This window comes from Jaculus jaculus, chromosome 5 (assembly GCF_020740685.1).
Source record: "Jaculus jaculus isolate mJacJac1 chromosome 5, mJacJac1.mat.Y.cur, whole genome shotgun sequence".
Taxonomy (NCBI): Eukaryota; Metazoa; Chordata; class Mammalia; order Rodentia; family Dipodidae; genus Jaculus; species Jaculus jaculus.
The window spans coordinates 151,112,974-151,134,562 of record NC_059106.1 but is presented as its reverse complement, the minus strand read 5'-3'; positions in this window follow the sequence as shown (position 1 = coordinate 151,134,562).

Genomic DNA, 21,589 nt, shown 5'->3' with positions numbered 1-21,589 from the left:
TCATTGAGTACGCCAGTTATCTCCATGGAGACTGTGAATCATGCATTATAGGAGTAGCCATCAGTTACGGGGAAGAGGCAATGTAGCTCAACAGAGTTCTTTGAGTTGTTTTGATCTATTTTGTCTCAAGGGCCACATCTGGATGACTACATACTTTGCATGAAGTGAAAAATGGTCAGAGCTATACCTGTATACTGAGTCATGGGTAGTGGGTAATATGTTGACTACATAATTAGGAATTGGTAAAGAAATAATGATTGTGTTAGTTAAAAAATATATCTGACAGGCTGGCTTAGCGGCTAAGTGCTTGACTGTGAAGCATAAGGACCCAGGTTTGAGGCTCCCCAGGACCCACATTAGCCAGATGCACAAGGGACTGCATGTGTCTGGAGTTTGTTTGTAGTGGCTGGAAGCCCTGGCGTGCCCATTCTCTCTTTCTCTATCTGCCTTTTTCTCTCATCTGTCACTTTCAAATAAATATATATATCTGACACAACATTATATGTGGGCTTTTAAGAACATGCTTATGGGAGAGTAGTCTTGTCTCCCATAAGTACTTACCAAGGGGCACTGAGTGCATGAAGAAGTTCTGGATGAAGTGTTACACAAGATCTTCTGCGCTATCTTTATAAATTGGACCTTTTCCAAGCATTCCAGTTTAATAGTTCAGAACCAAAATGTCAGTCATTCCATAATGAGAAGTTGTGCTTTGCAGGCCATTATTTACCATTAAACTGCAGATCTGATTACTGCAAGTTCTGACCCTCCTAGGAGCCTATGCCAGAGACCTTAGTCAATGTTCAAAGTTAACACCGTAAGGGAATGGCATTAGCCTGATAAGTGGTAGAAGCCTGATTACACTGGGATCTCTTTCATTATGGAGGGGCCCCAACCATTTCCCATTCATTAGAAATGATGTATTCCTTTCTTGACTCTCTGTGTTACTTTCATCACCCTATCTGTGATGCTTAGTCAGTATGTTAGTTAGCAAGACACTGGTTCAGATAATCTAATAACAACATTGACCAACTTTCTTGATACAGCAAAAAATACTGAGAGAGCAAACTTATGGAATTTATGTACTCATTTCCCTGAAGCAACTGTCTGGAATGAGGCTGAACTGACATTGCACTACTCAATTCTATCAAGCATAAAGTCGCTCTAATAAATAAAAATTCCAGGGCTAGAGAGATGCCAAGAAAATCCTCTCCCATCAAATTCCAAAGTAGAAATTTTAGAGTTGAAATTCCTCTTGCAAAATGAAGCACAAAGATGTTAAATTAAAACCAGCTAAGATCCAAAATTAAATATTCTTAGTCTCACACAAGTTAAATTTCAGAGTTGAAAAATGGAAATTTTTTAAAAGACCAATAATCATCCCCCCCAAATATCTATATTTTCCCCTGTTTTGACCAGAATAGTTCGTTTAGCTTGAGGGGTGGTGAAATATCAGCAGTAGCCTGGCTCTTTTTCACTGGAATGTGCACAAAAAATTCGGTGCCTCACAACATAGATTATTTTAATATACCCCAGATACCCCATGAGCCTCACTTGTAAAGGATGTACATGTATAATAAGAGACAAAAGATTATTCCACATTTTCACACTAAACTTTTACAAATACAAACCACCTCATCTCCTCAGTTATTTTTCCCACCAGTAATGTCTTCTTATCATCAAATACTTAGTGTAGATAAAAATGCCAGGCAAACAAAATATCAGGGAAAAAGAGGAAAGGTAAATTGGCTCAATCCCTGGGATTCCAGGTGGTCAGTATCAGTGGTTTAGAATAAAGAAACTGACAATTCAAGAGGAATAAATCTTACTAGTTTGAGGCTAATCCAGAGACTGTTTATAAATTTCATGTAATTCTGGGTACAGTCGCCATGCCTACTGAGAGACAAGCTCCTTTTAAGAGGCTAGGAATACATATTCAACCTACTGTGCTTTTTTGGCCAGAAGGAGAAATTTTTCCTGATGGCCACCTGTATGACTGGGTCTATAATTTTTCTTCAGCATGGATTTTCAGTCCTGGGCCCCATGTTGATTCTATCATATATTTATAAGTAGTAACTTAGACTTCTCAGGAAGGTTTCATTTGCTTATGAGTGTATTTATTTAGTACCAAATCCACTGTAGAGAATTTGGCAAGACACATAAACAGGCCACATGACCCATGGCTGGCCTCTGCACAGTTTTCTTCTTAGTCCTTAGTCTAAAGCCAGAATTTGAGACAGTGAATACACCAGTGCCTACCCAAGCCTGCCCTAAAATTACAAAATGATCACACTGTCAGACTTCCATAGCAAACCAAAATCATGCATCTTGTAGTTTTGAAGTATTTTTTTTCTTTCCAATAATGTCTAATTCGATTTAGAGATCTTCTTGCCTACAATCAAATTCATGCATAGCTGTGCTTGTGAATGAGTTGAGCAACTTGCAATGACATTTGGAAACAAATCTGATCTGTTAAAGTCCATCTGATTTCTAGGCCCTGAGAGATTGAATACACTGCTTAGGTTGACTCTTCTCTATGTTCCCTTCCCTCATCTCCTCTCCAACTTTGATCCTTCCACACTTCCACCATAATTTCTTCTCCACTTTCAAGTGTCATGTGTTCGGTTACCTTCCTCTCTTATAGTCCCTTTTCTTATTTCATGACCTATACCCTTATTCACACCCATATAAGTACACATTAAAAAAATCAGAAGCCAATATCCATATCTGAGAGTGAATATAAAGTAATTATTTTTCTTTGTTTCGGATGTATCATTTATTATAATATTTTATAGATGCACCCATTTCCTAGAAATTTGATAATTTCCTTATGACTGAATAATTATTTTGTATATATCTCTCACAATTGCCTATCCATCTGCTGATGAACATCTAGTTCCATCCAATTTCCTTGTTATTTTTAAAAGAACAGCAATAGGGCTGGAGTGATGGCTTATGGGTTAAGGAGCTTGCCTGTGAAGCCTAAGGTCTCATGTTTGTCTCTTCAGGTCCCACGTAAGCCAGATGCACAGTGATACAAGTGTACAAGGTCACACATGCACACAAGGGGGGACATGCATCTGGAGTTCAGTTGCAGTGGTTCAAGGCCATGGCACATCAATTCTCTTTCACTCTCTCTCACTCTTTCAAAAAAATTAAAAAGAGCTGCAATGAACATACATGTGCAAGTGTTCCTGTGGTAGGTATATGTCCAAGGGTGTATAGAAGAGTCATATATAGCTCTATTTTCAAACCTTAAGAAGTTTCCACAATGATTTCCATCGTGGCAGTTTATGCTCCTACTAAGAATTCCCACTCCCAATAAGAGTTTATTTTTCCTCACATCCAAAAATAGTTTGTTAAATACAGTATACACACAAATTTTTAGTAAAGTTAAATATGGCCTAATAGTTCATTGACTGCAATTTATAGGAAATCTGAGTATCTAGCATAGAGGCATGTGACAGTTACAACAGAAATGTTACGGTCTGCCTAATTTATTGCCTTACATAGTAGGATTTGGTTGATTGGCTCTCAAAATAAACTATCTAATGCCTGGATTTCTGTTTTGAAAGCCTTACCACCTGGCCACCAGTTCCTCTGTTGGAAAGGGCTCAAACCTCTTCTATGAGTCAGAATTTGTCACAGAGATTAATCATTTAGGGATAACATCAATGAAGGGCAGAATGGAGATGTCAAACTGAAGGATAAAGAAAAAAGTTACAGAGGTTTGAGTCCTTCAGTTAAGCCCAGGTCTGAACTTTGCATTGGCTTTGCCAGAAACCTGTCTTAGCCCCACATTAAAGTGCCCTGAATCCTGAAAAGATGATTCTGACTCATGAGCTATTCTGAGAATTTAGAACTGGTAAATAATGTCAAAATATCGGGCAAAGATGACAAGTCATAAAAATGGGTCTTAATTAGATCAACCTCTTATAGAACGAAAACATTCTGAAGTGATTGAGAAAGGAAGGAAGGAAGGGAGGGAGGGAGGGAGAGAGGAAGGAAGGAAGGAAGGAAGGAAGGAAGGAAGGAAGGAAGGAAGGAAGGAAGGAAGGAAGGAAGGAAGGAAGATAGGAGAGGGAGAGAGAAAGAAAGGAAAAAAGAGTAATTTACTACTGTTAACAAATTAATCCATAAAAACACAGTTCACTTTCTTTTGTCTCCTTTCAGAAGCTAAGTAGATTAAATGTATTAAAATACTAATGATATTGAAAAAGGGATATAAGCCTTGCTTTCCAAAATTGATCAGAGTGTAGAAAATATGGTTAAAAACCAAACCAGAGTTTCCCATACTCTATTCATAAGTTCTCAAAATCAGGGTTCAAAGTATAGTTAACAGTTTACATAGAGTTGATACAAATAATGGCTGTTCATGGCAGAACCCAAAGGGCCCAAGCAAACTTATACCCTTGTATCTCTCTGTTTGAAAGAGGGAAATAGTACAGTCCTTCAGCCCATCGAGGCTGCAGGTGTCTCAGATGTTCATGTACATGTTATCATGGGACATGAAGTTGGAGTCATAGAATGATGCAAAGTTCATGAAATTAAGGTTTCAACAAATTCAGCCACTGATTTCCATGTTATTATAGGAAGCCCATAACAGTTACCTTATCTTTGCTGGGACAAAACGCCCGGCCAGAACCAATTTAGTAGGATTAGAAGGTGTACTCAGCTGACAGTTACAAGACAAGCTTCATCCTTGTGGGGAAGGCACGGCAGAGCATACAGCAGGGAGTCACATCATTTCCCATCAACTGGGGAAAGTGCCAAGAGTGAGCTAGCTAATGTCATTACACATTAGCAGCAGGGACTATGCAGGAATGAGCCAGCCCTGGCAAGAGGGGCTGCGTTATAACACTCCAATGAATGTCCCCAGCGACACGCCTCTTCCAGTGAGGCTCCACGTCCCAAAGCTTCAACCAGCTGGGGACCAAGTATGAGGCTTAGTCAAAAACATATGAGGCTATGGCGGACATTTTACATTCAAACCACCACAAAGCTTAAGGAAATATGACAGAATACAGTCCAGTGGACATAAATCTAGTGTGGGTTCAGTGTAGTTGACTTACACAGACATTGTATAATATTTTACCCCCAAATTGCACTAAAATGACGTAAAAGAATGACCCTACAATTGTATCCTAAATTGCCTTCGGGAAATGTCTTTTTTTTTTTTCTCTTGCTATAAGAACCCTGACAGGATGTTTATGCCAGATAGAACACCAGGATAATTTTATCCATGACTGAGAAAACAGTTACCCACTGCTGTTAATTAGAGACCGCAGTTTAAGTCCCTTAATTTTGGAAACCAAACATTGCTTGGAATGTCAGGACAGGTGAAATGCAGGACTGTGGGCAGAACCTGTGTCTGAGGAAATAAATGATACCACCTCCCACCCTCGAGTTTATGCTTGGGTGAGGACTTGAAGTTTCTCAGTGTTGAGAAAGACAAACATGGGATTACTCTGAAAAGCATCACGGCATCTATTACCCCATGCATACATGGACAGCTGAAAAACCCCATCATCCAATGGAGTGAGAACCAGGTGCTGAGAGTACGATCTTCCCTGTGCCTGCCAGGCTGATTCACGACAGAAGTGAGATTTTTTAGCTAGTCAAATAAATCTGCTAAAATGAGTAATTTGATACTAACTACTTACATAAGTACAATGTAATATGCATAAAAATGTCTTTTCAAGACCCATTTTCAAAACCACTGTGAATTAATCTTTTGAAAAATAAAAAAAAAAATAACAAATCAATCATTGTTTCTTCAGTTTGTTTGGTCATAAAGCAGACAGCACACAATTTTTTTTCCTTGTCTATATATTAAGGGAGTAAAACATTCAATTAATCTAAAATTATTATCAGGCTATCATGATATATAAGGAAAAATGAAAAGGAGAGACCAAGACAAACCCTTGATCTTAGAATTTTATACAATTTAGGCATATTTATCATACTTTTTGCAGTCACTTTTACTGTTTGATTTTTGTCAATACTTCTCTGTCATAACTCCAGTACTTGAAATGTATTAAAAGCCAAGTTCTTATAAAATGTGAGGAGTTCTGAAATATGATGAATGAACCACCCATGTACAGACTGTTAACTTCTGAGAAATGAACTGGGGATAATATAGTCCAGAAGTCCTAAGACATGGGTTATAGCAGAAAAATAGTGCTTTTAATAGCAAAGTTAAATAGCATACGTTATAGGGAATAACTGAAGGAAAGAATATTTCAGAGGGATTACCCCAACTATGGTGTAATCTCCTCCCAGTGAAAAGGAGACCAATGAAAGACTCTGTCTTGTACTTTTAGTAACAGACATTTTAGAGAGAGGAGAGAGAAGCTGAAATCTGCATACAGGAGCCATATGCACAGAGGAAAGTGTGATACCAGGAAAACTCTTCCATCTTGCCACCTGACCAGAGTGGCAAGAAACCATTTTAAAAGGAACACTGTTGAGTACGTATCTTGTTAGCCCCAAAGAGAAAATTGCCCATCTGAGCATTTGTCATGAACCAAATGATACCTGAGTTGCAACATTTCAAAATGGACCCTCTAGGGTTGTGGAAATTCAGCAAAGAGGCTAGGGTTACCCAATAGCGTAAGCAAGATCTTATGGTAGATTGGGAGTGGTAGATTAGTGGTGATTGTCAGGTAAGTTTTATCAAACTTTGGCTCAGTAGAAAATGAATTTTCCCTATTAATAAACCAAAGCAAAGAGACCTACTACCTTGGGGTCAAATTAAAATTAGGAGCACAAAATATTTCAACTGAAAGCCTTCAAAGGCTCTCATATAAACAAGATAAACCAACTGCTTTCCACTGATCTCCAGTATCTTCTAGGGCCTATTAATAATTATCTAAAAATACTGACCAATAAATTGACTGTACATAAAGAACGCTGACAGAATTTCTTCATGCCAAGTAATCTTATTATTAATCAAATAGGTTTGTGTGGTATTGAGCCAAAGTTTACAGCTCCAAAGTATGTTAGCTGATTGTCTTTGCGATATAAACCAGGTAATTGATCTGTTTGATTCCCTACTCTGTGATTTCTAAAATAAATGTAATGTTTTAACCTGGTTAAAACAAACAGAAAAAAAAAATAACTTCAAGGATCCATAGAATTCTAGTACAAGTTTAATAAAATAAAAGGAATGGACTTCATTTTAAAAAATCATATTATGGTAAGGACGTAAACTTTTTCGCTTCTAAAGCAAGGACTTTGGGACTGTACTTGGATTTGTCTTTCTTCCTAGTACTTACTGTATGTGACAAGGGGAGCAAGATCCATATCAATCTCAGCCTCCCTTCTAATTACACAAGGGTCATAATGACTCCTATCCTTCAAAATGGCTATGCTGATTCTAATTAATATCTGCTACATTCTGACTATACTTAATATATACTATTAACAGCAAATATTAATACTATAATCCATTTCCTTCTCAATTTCTTTAAGCCTGGTTTTAGGCTTACCACAGTCTGTGAAGTAACTGGAAATTAAAGCTTCATATTTTTTTTCATGTCATTCAAAATTTAAGCCTGTGTTACAGCTAACTAGGAACTGCCCTACTGAGTTGGAGTCTCTAGATTTAGGTTCTAAACTTCCTGCTAGAAATTCGTGTTAAAACTTAAAAAGTCATCCCTATAGAAAGAAGGCATAGGGAGGAGATGATATAGAAGTGCAGAAGAATAGAAAAAGGAAGACTGTTTGAATATAGACTTAAGTGTAACTAAAGGACGAATCTGAGATGGTGATTTCAAATTTTTACAGGCCTGTGATTCAGATGAATATAAACCATGGACTAATGATCTCCTAATAAGTACTCCTCTCTGAAGACTTTAGTAAAGGTGAATCAACTTATAAAAAAAAAGAAAGAAAAATTCAGCTTCTAAGGGGATATACTTGTAAGTAAACCAGAAGTGCACAGGGGAATCAGAGGATTTCTTTGAAACCAATACTGTTAGCTTACATGATTGCAAGAAGAGCAGAAATCTGAATGCAAATGTGAAATATTTGGCAAGGCCAACAGTTGGTCCACTAATTGGAATCCATACATTGATTTTTTTTCCTTATCTCTTTGAAAGAATTACAAATAAAGTTAAATGTGGTAAGATTGTATTAAAAGAATACAGAAAGACCCAGAAACATAAGCAGACACATGACTGACTCAGCCCTCCATGATAATATGGTGCCTGTGAGCAGTTCAGCCTGGGCACAGTAGTCCTTCATGAGGGGCAGAGCTGAAGAAACAGGCTTGTTTCCTCCCTGACACTGGACTTGAGTGTGAGAGGACTTAGGACCATGACCACTTTCTGGGCCTAGGCACTCTTGCCTTTGGGATGCTATTGCTTTGTACAAAACTATACAAAAATATAAAACGAAATATTTTATTATCTTGTTGGCATGTAGATGATGAATATAACTCAGACAGGATCGGCAGCATGTTAACAATTATATGCATATATAAAATGTTGTCATATTTGGTTTATATTGATTGTCACATTAACAAGACCTGTATTCACATTTAAGTGATTAATTTAATTAGGTAAATTGAGGATGGTAAGAGCCACCTTGAAACTGTGGTGGCACCATTGCATGGGTCCTGGAGGGTATATAAAGGAGAGAACTGGTTGAACACCAGCATTCATCACTCTCTGTTTCCTCACTTTTGGATGAATGAGACCAGCTCTACCTTATGGTCCTGTTTCTATGTCTTCCCCACCAGGATGCACTGTAAAGGGGGACTGTAAACTGAAGTAAACCCTTCTTCCTTTGAGCTGATTTTTGTCAGGTGTTGTGTCCAAGTGACAACAAGATACCTTAATGTAATATTCATATCTTTCATCAAAATTGAAAAAAAAAATAAAACATTTCTTGTGTTTCCTTTAGTGGTCTGCCTCCTTCCCTTGTGGGAGGAGCCAGCCTAGTCAAAACAGAAAACCATTGCTTAGAAAAGAAATTCAGACTTTCCCAAAGGTTCAGCTACTCACTTTTATTTACCTTCCTCCCTTTCCCCCAAATGGTGGCTTCTTCTACTCTATTCTGTTCTCCTGGAGCTATAAGACATTCCTGCAGGGACTTCCAGTCCACCTTCACTGTGACTCCTTTTCTGAGCACTGTTTTTTTCCTTCTCCACAGGGCTGGCTCATCCAATAAAAAAAGGAGACATAATATGTAAGGATTACCATGGGGCAAGGGCTGTTGCCTGTGAAATACATTTTTCTTTCAGTAAGCAAACACAACACAACACAACACTCTAAAATGACTTGAGGAGGCATCTGGACCTTTTTTTTTTTTTGTACAATGGGACCATATAGACAGTGGCTTCCAGCTTTCCTCTAACTGTGACTAAGTCTAGCCTGCAGATTACGCCTCAATTTAGGAGAATTAAACATTCCACTTGAGATTATTATTGCACCTATTTGCACTTATATTTCATTTTTTTCTCATAAAAACTTTAAATTCAACAATAGGAAAGGGCTTGGTTTCATTTAATCACTTCTGCAAATGCTTTTGTCATATGACACAACACACACCCAACGACTAGGGGTTGTATGTCTTTGTGGAGGTGTAAGCTGCTTTAACACACACACACACACACACATACAGCACACTCTGGAATGAAATCTTTTATTTAATTTATCTTCTTTCTCTGACATGCTGAACCTAAGTCCTTTAACATTGGAACAGATAGTAAATAGCTTTCCAGGTTTTCACAATCAGAAAAATAAATGCTGTGGAAATTCAAAAAAACTCACTTAACTGCTTCTAATTACAATAAAACATTTATCTAAAATTTCTATAATAAGTATCTCTAAAGGATTCATAAATATTATCTTAATTTTATTCCTGCAACATACAAACATGACAATGTATTTATCAGATATTCTGTGATAACAAATTCATTGTAAGTAATTGAAATAAAGCAATTGAAATAAAGAAACATGACTTATTAAAGTGTTCAAAGTGTCTCTGATTGGATGATAAGTTTTGATATGGAAAAATGTGTGTCTAGTTCTCAATGTATAATTTAATTCAAAATTTAAAGTATTTAGGTTATGGAAGCAATTGTTGGATTCTAACTTTGAAAATGTATGCTGTAAAGGCATATTACTTATCATTTACTGGCTTGTCATTAAAACATATTTTATGTCTACTAACTTTATATCTATTGTTTTAAACTCCCACTGAAGCCATTAAAGATAATACCAGAAATGCATATTGCATGCACTTATAGGATTTAACTTATCATCAGTTATTAAAATCTTTTGATACAAATTAGTATCCTTCAGTTCACATAAAAACCATTTCCCTAAAATTTTGAATATTTTTGTATGTTTTTCTGTGTTCCGAGATTGCAAATTTCTACAATCAAGTGATTTTTATCTCATTCTTCTTACTGTCCTTTTAGAAAATTTCTGCCAATGCTTATGAAATCAGGTTAATCTTGAAGATAGCTTCAGAATCTAGAGATGACTGAATTATCTTTATATGTCTTCTGAATATGAAACTTTCCCTTTCAAATTTCCATGGTCTCTTGTAAACAACTCATCTGGTCATTGCAATGGTCTTCAGTTTTATGGCTAATTACTATCTATTCAGTTGAAACGCTACTATCAAGAAATCTAGCTCAATACAATATTTCCTTCCACTTCCTAAAAAGATCCACAGTTTGTATCATTATTGCTGGGAGTGGAAAGTGTGTGTTGCGTGTGTGTGTGTGATATTTTTTAGCAGGCTGGTGGCTGCATGTAGAATATATTTCAAAAGATTCTCATTTCCTGGGGCCCTGCAGTTCTCCCAGTTTAAGGATTTCTCAATCTAACAGTGGCCATCTTTCCTTGGTGCATCCCTGGAGGGTCTCCTGCCTACTTGTTCGTATCTGCCAGCGTCATTGCTCAGCCTGAAAGTGGAGTTTCCTTTCCTTTCTTCCTTCCTGCTCCTCTTGCCTTGGCTGGCTGTGCCAGAGCTCTGTGTGTGGCCCACTGTCATCACACTTTGCACCTGTCCCAATTAGCAGGCCCGAGATGCCGCCAACGCAGCCTGCGTGCTGCCGACTGCCACACGGTGTGACCTCATGGCTAGCCAGGCAGCAGCTTGATGGTATGTGGTGTCTAGACACCATTTGTTGGAACTGTGTGGTGGGTGAATGCCGGAGCGTTGGATGTTTCTCACAGCTGTCTTCAAAGGTTAAAAACTTTTCATGAGAGACTTGACAGCTGGGGTTGGATCATCCATCTCTGTCCCCAGGGCTTGTGCATAGTGGGTCCTGACGCATAGTCACTATTCACACATGTTTGCTGAATTGGCAAGCCTTCATAGCGATTTTGATTTTCCACAGTCACCATACTATCTAGGACATTGTGGAGGCCAAAAGCAAGGCAGAAGGACTCTGGATTGCAACGTTTCTCTACTGCTTTTCAGCTGGATGATATTGTTCCATACCGCCTGTTGGCTTCAGCCTCCTAAGCTGTTAAATAGGTTCACTAGCAGTCTCATTTTACAAGGTTGGGATCCTTAGAAAAGCTTATGCCAGAAAAGTGCTTGAAATATCACCAAGCGCATGGTTAAGACTGGGAAAATATTGCGTTAGGAGCTGGACAGGTGGCTCAGTGGACACGGGGCTTGCCATGCAGGTATAACGGCCTGAGTTCCGATCCACAGCACCCACGCGAATGCCCGGTGGGCATGGCAGAAGCCGGTCCTCCCAGGATGCATGAGGTGGGGCCCAAGGAGCCCCAGCACCAGCGAGCTGTCCAGACTAACTGGAGCGCCCTGAGAGTCCTTGCCTCAGTAACATAGAGAGGGCTGTGACTGAGGCGGACACTCGCTGTGACCTCTGGCCTTCTTCACATGCATGCTCAGATGCATACATGTGTGTTCACATGCATATGCATGTCACATACATACACATGCAAAAGGAAAAGAATACTGTATTTTTTAATCATCACTCTGATTCACCTGCCATCATTCAGTATACCCTCATGCTTCATTTCCTCACTCGTATTCTATCTGTATATGTGACATTATGTTAAACACCCACTCAAAAATACCCAAGTAAATTAATTTAGCCAATGTACTTCTTTTCTCATGCTGAAGATTTTAAACTGAGCCTAGGACTATCTTTCTGGAGATAATCACATCAGCCATACTGAAGTCCTCCAAGAAGAGAAATGGGAGACAAGAGGAGGAGACCCAAATCTCCCCCCCAACTCCTATTCTTTCAAACAAAAGACAAGATAGATAATAATAAGCTGTATGCCTCTCTCCTTAAACTAATGGACTCTATTTTGGGTCACATGACTGAAGATTTCTACTGATGGCAGAAAATAATAAAGTAAAAATGGGAAGATATCACTTGGAGGCCAAGAAACTTTCTCTAAAAGAATGTACGTCTGCAATTCTATGGCAAAGGGAAAAATAAGCTTGTGAAAGTGAGATGAGGCACTCACTCTTGAGGATGGCCTTTCCTCTGGGGAAGAAGGGAGGATGCACAACCAGCAGCAGCCAGCTGAAAGGACTCTGGCAGGATGTGATGGTCATGGGTCAGAGAAAGCTGGTGAGACTGGAACTGATTCGTGGCCCATAGCCCATAGCTAGCAAGCTTTCCCGAGGTGTTAATGGGACCTCCCTTCTAGCTGGATTCATCGTGAGAAGACAGCTTGAAGTGAGAACATCTAGGGGACAAGTAAGTTAGTTACCTTCCTGTCCTCCTAGCCCCTCCCCCTGCATATTTCTGTGTTATTTCTTTCAGTACTACATGCACAGCTGAATATTAATTGGTTATGTATAATGGTATGGCATAATATAGGTAAAGTTTCTGAACCAATGGCAAAACCTATAGTCTCCTAACTGCTTGTATATTTTGTCTATAGTTTATTACATGGCATAGAGTGTTGTTTCCTGTGCCTGACATATCCCAAGACATGGTTCTGTATACTCTATCTTTTGTCATAGTGGTGTATCTATGTTCAGATTGTGTATAATTTCAGCTGACACTAAGTGCAGTCTTCTAATAGGGAGGGACAAAAGGTGTATTTTAATATTATCATTTAATTTGGACTGAAAATGAACTTCCTAATGTAACCACTAGATGGCACTTTGAGCCTAGAATATGCTACCACCCACTGACAAGTAAAATACCGACAATTTCACTGTTTAGGGAAGGAATGTAAAGCTGAAATATAAGAGAATATCATGTCTTAAAATCTTAATTTTAACTAAAATCCAACAAACTATACTTTTTTTTAAGCATAAGGGCATTCAGAAAAGACCTTATTGGCCAACCTCTAAGCAGTCTTAGGCTATGTAATGCACTGAATGAAAAATTTATGTAAGCCTACATTTTGAACCAGACAGTATTGTAAAATATAGCAGCTGTAAATAAAGTAGCCTGTCCTTTCTATTGCACTACACTTGACGCAGAAGAAAGCTAATGTTCCAGTTTCCTAAACCTAGTTTTCACCATTAAATTAATCCACACTGAGTTACCTTGTTCCACGTGTTTGAAGACTGTCTTTAAGTTATATCTAACATGATGAGCAGAAGCCTTTGAAAAAGGACTTGTTTCTCCTGCGAGTTGACTCTGATCATATGAAAACAAAAGTACAGTGTGTCATGACTGCACTTGAAGCGCTGAGCTTTGCCCTTGCCTGTGGGAAGAAATGATTAAGTAAAGATGTTTCGTTCTTCCACAGAAACCTAACAGTGGCTGTGACACTAAGATCAGCACTAACTTACAGGAAAGGCATCCACACAGTTCATGCTCCTAGGAGACACAGGAAGGGCTGTGGCTGCAGAGGCTAGTTTGAGAGATGGAGCAAAGCTCACTGGATGCCTCCTGGCGACATCCAACCAAGATTACCATCAGGAGCATCCTAGGGAAAACAAAAGTCATCTTCAACAAGTCTGGGAGAGAGGATTTCCTTGACCGTCAGGGGTGGGGAAAGTGGGGGAGATAACAGAGCACAGAGTGGGGATATCCTGTCGGTACTGAGAACACAGTTGTCTTTTCCACCTCCTGAGTTATCTTTGCTTCCTTCTCTGCTCTTCTGGGAATGACGAGCCTCTTCTACAGCTAGTCACTGCTGTGGAACACAAAAGGGCCACTTGATGGGTGCGAGGCAGGCAGGGAAGCCAAGAGAGACAAAGGAGGAGCACGCACCCCTGCAACCCTCAGCTGGGAGGCTTGCGGTTCTCTGCCAGTGCAGGCTCACTGCGGTGCCACCTAGTGCTGACAGCTATCGCTGCAGCTCCTTGGCCGTGCTTGCTCTCACTGCAGCCACCCAATGCTGGGCTTGCTGCTGGCTGCTCAACTTCTCCCTCACACCTTGGCTGGGAGGAAGTAGGCAGCCCTGCTTCCAGGGTAGTAGCGAGAGACACAGGCAGGTAACAGAAAACACAGACAGAATTTGTGAAGGAAGAAAGCAGACGTGCTGCTCAACTTTTTAAGACATTCTCAATAAAGCTTTGTAAAAGAGCTCATTAGAGAGCCAATGTCACCTTCTCTCCATTATCATCATAATACCCGGAGGGAGAATGGGGGCACTCAATCGTTGTCTTTCACATCAGATAGAGATTGTATCATCTTCTCAGAGATATCCAATGGTCGCTTGTAAGGGCCTAAAGCCACACTCGCCAGGCGCCGGGTTACCTAACATTTGTTATTGGCACCATGGAAGTAACTGTTCTCAAGGGCAGGAGAAATGGAGATCAAATGCGTAAGAGGATTTCCCCCTCTTTGTGTCTGACTTCTAGCGCTCTGGCTCCGTTTCCTAGGACTACTGTAAGGAAATACCTCAAATGGAGTGTATTAAATTCACAGAAATGGACTCTTTCATGGTTGGGAAGCCTAAAAATACAAAATGAAGATGCTAACCAAGCAGTAATCACTCAGAGCAACTGGGCGGAGTCGTTCCTTGTCTGTTTCCAGCTCTGATTATTGATCAGTCCTCCATTTCCCATAGCTAGCAGCTACATCAATCCAATCAGCTTCCTAGGATGTAATGAAAATAATAATACTTTGTACCATACCTCTAAGATACAGCTAATATAGTTGTAAAGGGGGAAAAAAACATAGTGATAAGAACTTATATTAAAAAATCAGAAAAGGGCTTAGGGGTGTTCTCAGTGGTCAAAGGTACTTGCTTGTAAAACCTGCCAGCCTGGGTTTGAGTACCAGTACCCATATAAAGCCAGATACACAAAGTCTGATTGCAAATAAATAAAACATTTTTTTAAAAAAAAAATTATAAGAATCTCAAATAAATAACACAATGGTACAGAAAAGTAGGACAGGCCAAACCAAATGTGGTAGACAGCAAGAAATAATAAATATTAGTGAATAAATCAATAAAATACAGAGTTAAAAACAATATATAGAATCAATCAAAGAACATTAACTCTTTGAAAAAATAGACAAAATTAATCCCTATCCAAATTAACCTAATCATAAGAGAGACTCACATCAAAAAAAAAAAAAATTAGAGATGAAAAGCTAGGGGCTGGAGAGATGGCTTAGCGGTTAAGCGCTTGCCTGTGAAGCCTAAGAACCCCGGTTCGAGGCTCGGTTCCCCAGGTCCCACGTTCGCCAGATGCACAAGGGGGCGCACGCGTCTGGAGTTCGTTTGCAGAGGCTGGAAGCCCTGGCGCGCCCATTCGCTCTCTCTCCCTCTATCTGTCTTTCTCTCTGTGTCTGACGCTCCCAAATAAGTAAATAAATAAACATTAAAAAAAAAAAGTTAGGGGTATTACAACAGACCCCAATAAAATCTAATGAATCTTAGGAAATATATGAAAACTTGTACTCTACAAAACAGGAAAATACGAAATGGATAAACTCACATGAGTTACCAAATTTAATCAAGAATCTGTAAATAGGGCTAGAGAGATGGGTTAGCGGTTAAGGTGCTTGCTTGCATAGCCCGAGGAGCCATGTTCAACTCTCCAGATTCCTCATAAGCCAGATGCACAAACATGAGGCAAGCAGTCAAGGACGCACATGCCCAGTAGGGGGCGCAAGTGTCTGGATTTTGATTCCAGGGGCTGAGGCCACGATGCTCCAGTCTCTCTTTCTCCCTCTGTCTTCTTCCCTCCTTCTCTCTCTAAAACAAAATAATTTGAAATAAATTTAAAAAGAATCTGGAAACAACGTAAAGTTAAAATGATTCATAACAGACAATGAGATCGGAGCACTCATACAGGTGGGTGGATTCAGTGCTAACATCAGCACTTCTTAAACAATCTCACCAGATACAATGAGAAAGCACATTACCAGCCTTCTTCTACAAAGTCACTATTACCATGATACCAAATGTAGACAAGGACGCAAGAAGAAAACTGTAGGCTTATTTCACAGATAAATGCAGAGATTCTAACATTCTCAAAGAAATAAGTGCAATTCAAATTCAAGAACACTTTGAGATGCTCCGTCAGCAGTTCTGTTGCTAACACGTTCTTTGCTGGGCACTACGGTAACTCTGCCCTTTTCCTGTTCTGCTCTGTTCTAAAGATGGATTCTTTCTCCAACACCACCTGCCAACGCCTTATTAGTGGTACATACTAAGGGGAATTCATTACTTTTATTTCCCCCCTTTGCTTGACCCCTTTCTCTGAACCCCTTCACGTTTACAACTAGTTCTCCTATTTTGATGTTACTTTTTTTTTTTTTCTCTTCTCCATCATCTATGCTGGCATGTTGAGGATCCCAATATTTTGTAGGTCTTGAGTAGGTTTCAACCACTGTGAGGTCAGGAATACAAAAGGCCACTTTGGGTAACCAAAACACTCCTCCCCATCCTTGGCTCGGAAATTCTTTGTGCCTTCTATTCCACAACGCTCCTTGGCATGATATAGATATCTCATTTAGTTCTGAGCACTTGACAATCACTTATCAGCCATTTGACAGGTTTTGCATTCTTCCCAAGAATAATTTCCACTTGCAAAAAGAAGCTTCTCTGACAAAAAGTGGGAGCAGCATTAACCTTTAGTCATAAATATCAACATTTTCAGGGCTCAAATTTTTGATGGCTCAACATACACATTTAGCCAAACAACAGCAGTAACAACACCCACTCAGGATTCTCCCAGTTGTTGGCTTTTGGCTAGGTTTTCAGAACCATTCCCTCCCACGGAGCAGGCTCCAAATCTAATCATAGAACAGTTGGTTAACCCTGTAATAGTTGTGTCATTCTTGTATCAGTGGGCACATCTGGCCTAGCTGGCCAGTTGGACAGGACCTCTGCTAGCTAAGACTGTACACATGTGAGAGGGGAACTTCAACTGGTCAGGAACCTTCTAATTTTTCCACAAAGCATCCCTTTCCCAGCACATGTCTTACGGCCCTTAGAGACACTGTCCCTGCTCTAGTGACTGCTTCAAGATTCTTGCAGGACATCATGTGGGCTTAGAGATGCCTTAGGATTTCTAGTCAAAAAATCCCCTGATGCTTCCAGAAGGCTTCCCTGCTCCAGTGCTTGACTTGGGATCCTTGTAGTTGTCCTTCCTTCTCTGGTGGCTCACTCAGGATCTTGACATCCACATGCATGAAGGCTCCTAGCCAACCATCCTCTAGAATGGGCAAAAGACTTCCCTGGCCAAGCAACCTCTTCCCACTACCCTGAGAGGCATAGCTCCCAGGCTCTTCTGGTAGCATTCTCTGCCAGGGGATCCTTGGAGAACTTTCTTCCTTTTATGTCTGGACCTCCTGAAGCTGGCTGCATTCTCTTCATTCTTCTGAGGAGTTCTTTCCAACACCAGACTGGTGAGTCATTCTTTTTTTATGAACCAGGTCTTTTCACTCTTGGTGCCAGGAAGTCCTTTGGAAAAGAGAGGTGACCCTTTTAAGGGTCAGCTCAAGTTGCTTGCAAATGTCCCATTAGGAGGTCCTTTCAGGAAGTGGCGCATGCTCTTTGAATGTTCCATCTTATGACCCTGTGGACAGACATCCTGTCAGGAGGTCCTTTGAAAGGGGACACCACTCTTAAAAGTTAGTTCTTGGGCTGGAGAGATGGCTTAGCGGTTAAGCCCTTGCCTGTGAAGCCTAAGGACCCCGGTTCGAGTCTCGGTTCCCCAGGTCCCACGTTAGCCAGATGCACAAGGGGGCACATGCGTCTGGAGTTCGTTTGCAGAGGCTGGAAGCTGCCCATTCTCTCTCTCCCTCTATCTGTCTTTCTCTCTGTGTCTGTCGCTCTCAAATAAATAAATAAAAAATTTAAAAAAAAAAGTTAGTTCTTGAGTCCTTTGTGGATTCTTAAACTTTGTTTAGGTTAAGCCCTATCTTTAAGATTTAAATTTCTACATTGTTTCTTCTAGGAATATACATTGATCAAATGTAATTATGATATTTAGTCTTTTAGCTTATTCTTAGTGTTCTTGTATGTTGATTTCATGTAATTATTTATTTATAATTTGTTTGATGGCCCAACTGTTAGTTCCCATCTAAGATTTAATATGTCATTCTGTATGTCACATCCAGATATATGATACTGTATGATAAAGTTCCCTCAAAAATATTTGATTCAAATTGATCTATAGTAGGTAAACATGCATGTAAACTTATTTCAAGTTCCTTTTAATTCATAGAGTTCAGGACTTTTAATGCATTTTCCCATGTTATAAATATTAATAAATATTTAAGTTAATTGCCCAATTTTCTTTTTCAAATGGGTCTTCCTAGCTTTCCATTAAAAATTGAGTTACTGATATATTCCTGGGAACATTTTACCAAGAATTTTACATGGATTGCCATAAAACAATGATTTCATGTTTTAAAAAGATAATTACTGGGCTAGTGAGATTGCTTAATGGTTAAGGTGCTTGCCTGCAAAGCCAAAGGACCCAATTTCAATTCCCCAGGACCCACATAAGCCAGATGTAATACGAAGTACATGCATCTGGCATCCATTTGCAGTGGCTGGAGGCCCTGGTGTGCCCATTCTCAGTCTCTTTCTCCCTTTCTCTCTGATTCTTTCAAATAAGTAATGTTTTGTTTTGTTTTGTTTTGTTTTGTTTTGTTTTTTAAAGATAATTGCTTATGTTTTCTATGTTTTTTAGGCTTTTAACTACTTGGGAAATAGTCTTGACAAATTCTAGATTTATTCTAAAATCTGTTTGTTTTTGTCAAACTTTAAACAACAGTGTTAGAAAAAGCTGAATTGTTACATAGTAACTTTGTTTTAAACAACTATTCATTCTTCAGGTCTGGTATAACAGACATTCTCAATGTTGTATCATCTGCTGTGACAGGTCATGGTCTTTCTGACCATGGCTTCACTTGGCAGCACAAACATTTCCTGATCAAGGGTATGGCTGCCTTTTCAAAATTTAGGAACCTTTAAAAGATGTCCTGTCATGCCCTGGGACCTGGGATGACCTAGTGGCAGAAATTAAAATATTGATACATTATCCTCATTAGATTGACTTCCATGTAAGGCTGCTGGAAAATTCTTATGTGCATATTTTAATTTGTATTATATATATATATATATATATATATATATATATATATATATATATATATACACACACACACACACACACACATACATACATATATATATAATGCCATATATTACACACACACACATATATACATACACATATGTATATATATGTATATACATATATATAGTCATATAGGGTTCATAAAACTTGGAAGGGGACCCTGAGAAGAAAGAAGTCTTAAAGGAGAGAGGGAAATGAAAAAAGAAGAGAGCAATGGAATTCATGTGACTTGAAGGAAGAGGATCAGTAAGAGAGGGTCCGGAGTCCAGGAGGGAAGAGTGAGAGTAGTAGATGAGTAAGAACAAAGTATTGTGGCAATATTATAATGAAACCCACTGCTTTGTATGATAAATGTTAAAACTAATTCAAAATTGGAAATGGAAATGCATGCATAGACTGCCCATTTATACATTCATAGGAGACAGCCATAATTTCTTTTCATTTAGTCATGACTGACCTGGAAGTTATATTTAAATATCACCACATCCGCAAATCAAAATCATAAAATGTCCACGTTGCCCAGGAGTTAATTAAAACTAATATATTTAAAACAAATAATGGTTTCCATTTGATTTATGAAAAGTCAATGCCATTTTCTTGGAATTAAATAACTCAAAAAATTCTTTTAAAAATGAAAGAGGTATTTTTGATGGTTTATTTTTAGAAATATGCTCAAGCAACCATTCAGTTTCTAAACAAAATCCATTAATGCATTCCTTATTTGTTATGCCCATAACAGCCTACGTTGTCAGTGTAAGTTGCCCAAAGCGCCGCTAGGTGGCAGCACTATGTGGTGATGGTGTGACTTTTGAGTTGGAATCTCAGGTCAACAATTTGCCTCCCATGAACTTGTCCTTTTGCCTTCCTAATCCTTGCCTTTCTCAAAAGTGCATTTAGAATAATAACTATAGCTTCAAATTGTGACACAGAAAATGAATTTCTTAAGCAATTCTATTTTGATCTTGGACATGCATGTAGGCTGGACTTTCCAGATCACTCTGAATCATATTGATCTGCTACTAATTCTGATCAAAACCATATGACTGGGACAGGTCCATGCCATTTCTAGTCTTGGTCCTTAAAAATGTCTCATAACCAGCTTTGTGTACATGGCATAGTGGTGGAAGAGAAGGTTCAAGGTAGAAATACAGCCTGGATCCTCCAAATCACTAGGTAAGGAGATAGTCCTAGAACCAAATCTCTTGTTTGTTAACCTACTGAGACTTTGTGGTGCTTATTACAACAATTCTCCTCAGAAAAATAATGTATCCCACAAAGTGTATCAGAGATTGAAATAGATGGTGAGGATAGAGTTCCTAGAATGAAGATGCATTTAGGAATTAATGGGTCTAATTACTTTGTAATGACCAAACGAATGCATAACTGTTGAACTTCTGGCCTTTGACAAATGTCTTGAGAGGAGAATAACATAGATATTATATATCTGTGCATTTCTATATACATTAACATACATATAAACATGAAATTTATGCATGTCTATGCTGTGATGTAGAAAATTATTTTGTTCAATGCAGGTGTGTCCATCGTGAAACTCCTGGGCCACATATATGCCAACAGAGCTCTGAATGCAGTTGAACACACTTGTAGATGATATCATGTTGCAAATTCAAAAGCTTGGACACCCCCAGCCTAATGAATCCTAATATCACTCCGTGTCTCTTGAAGTGGTATAAGTCCAATATTCATTAAGGGTTGAAAAATGAATGATAGTTTTGATGAATAAAGTAATGCTTAAGTAGACTGAAATAATGGAATTTTTCCTACACAGTTCTGCAGCTTAGAGTTAGTACGTATGCTGTACAGGTCAGTACTATTTGAGGGCTCAAGAATTATGGACTCTAAGGAGAGAAGAAACACAAAGGCAATGTCAACAAATGCCACATTGTAATATAGGGAGTTCATAAGTACTTGTGGAATTATTACCCCACCTAACCAACTCACACTTTCATATCCTGTGGGCAAATATTGTATAAAAAACCACCTAGCATAGCTGGTTGTGATTTTATAGAAGGCTTGAAAGGGATTTGTCATCAGCATTTATTAGAAGAGC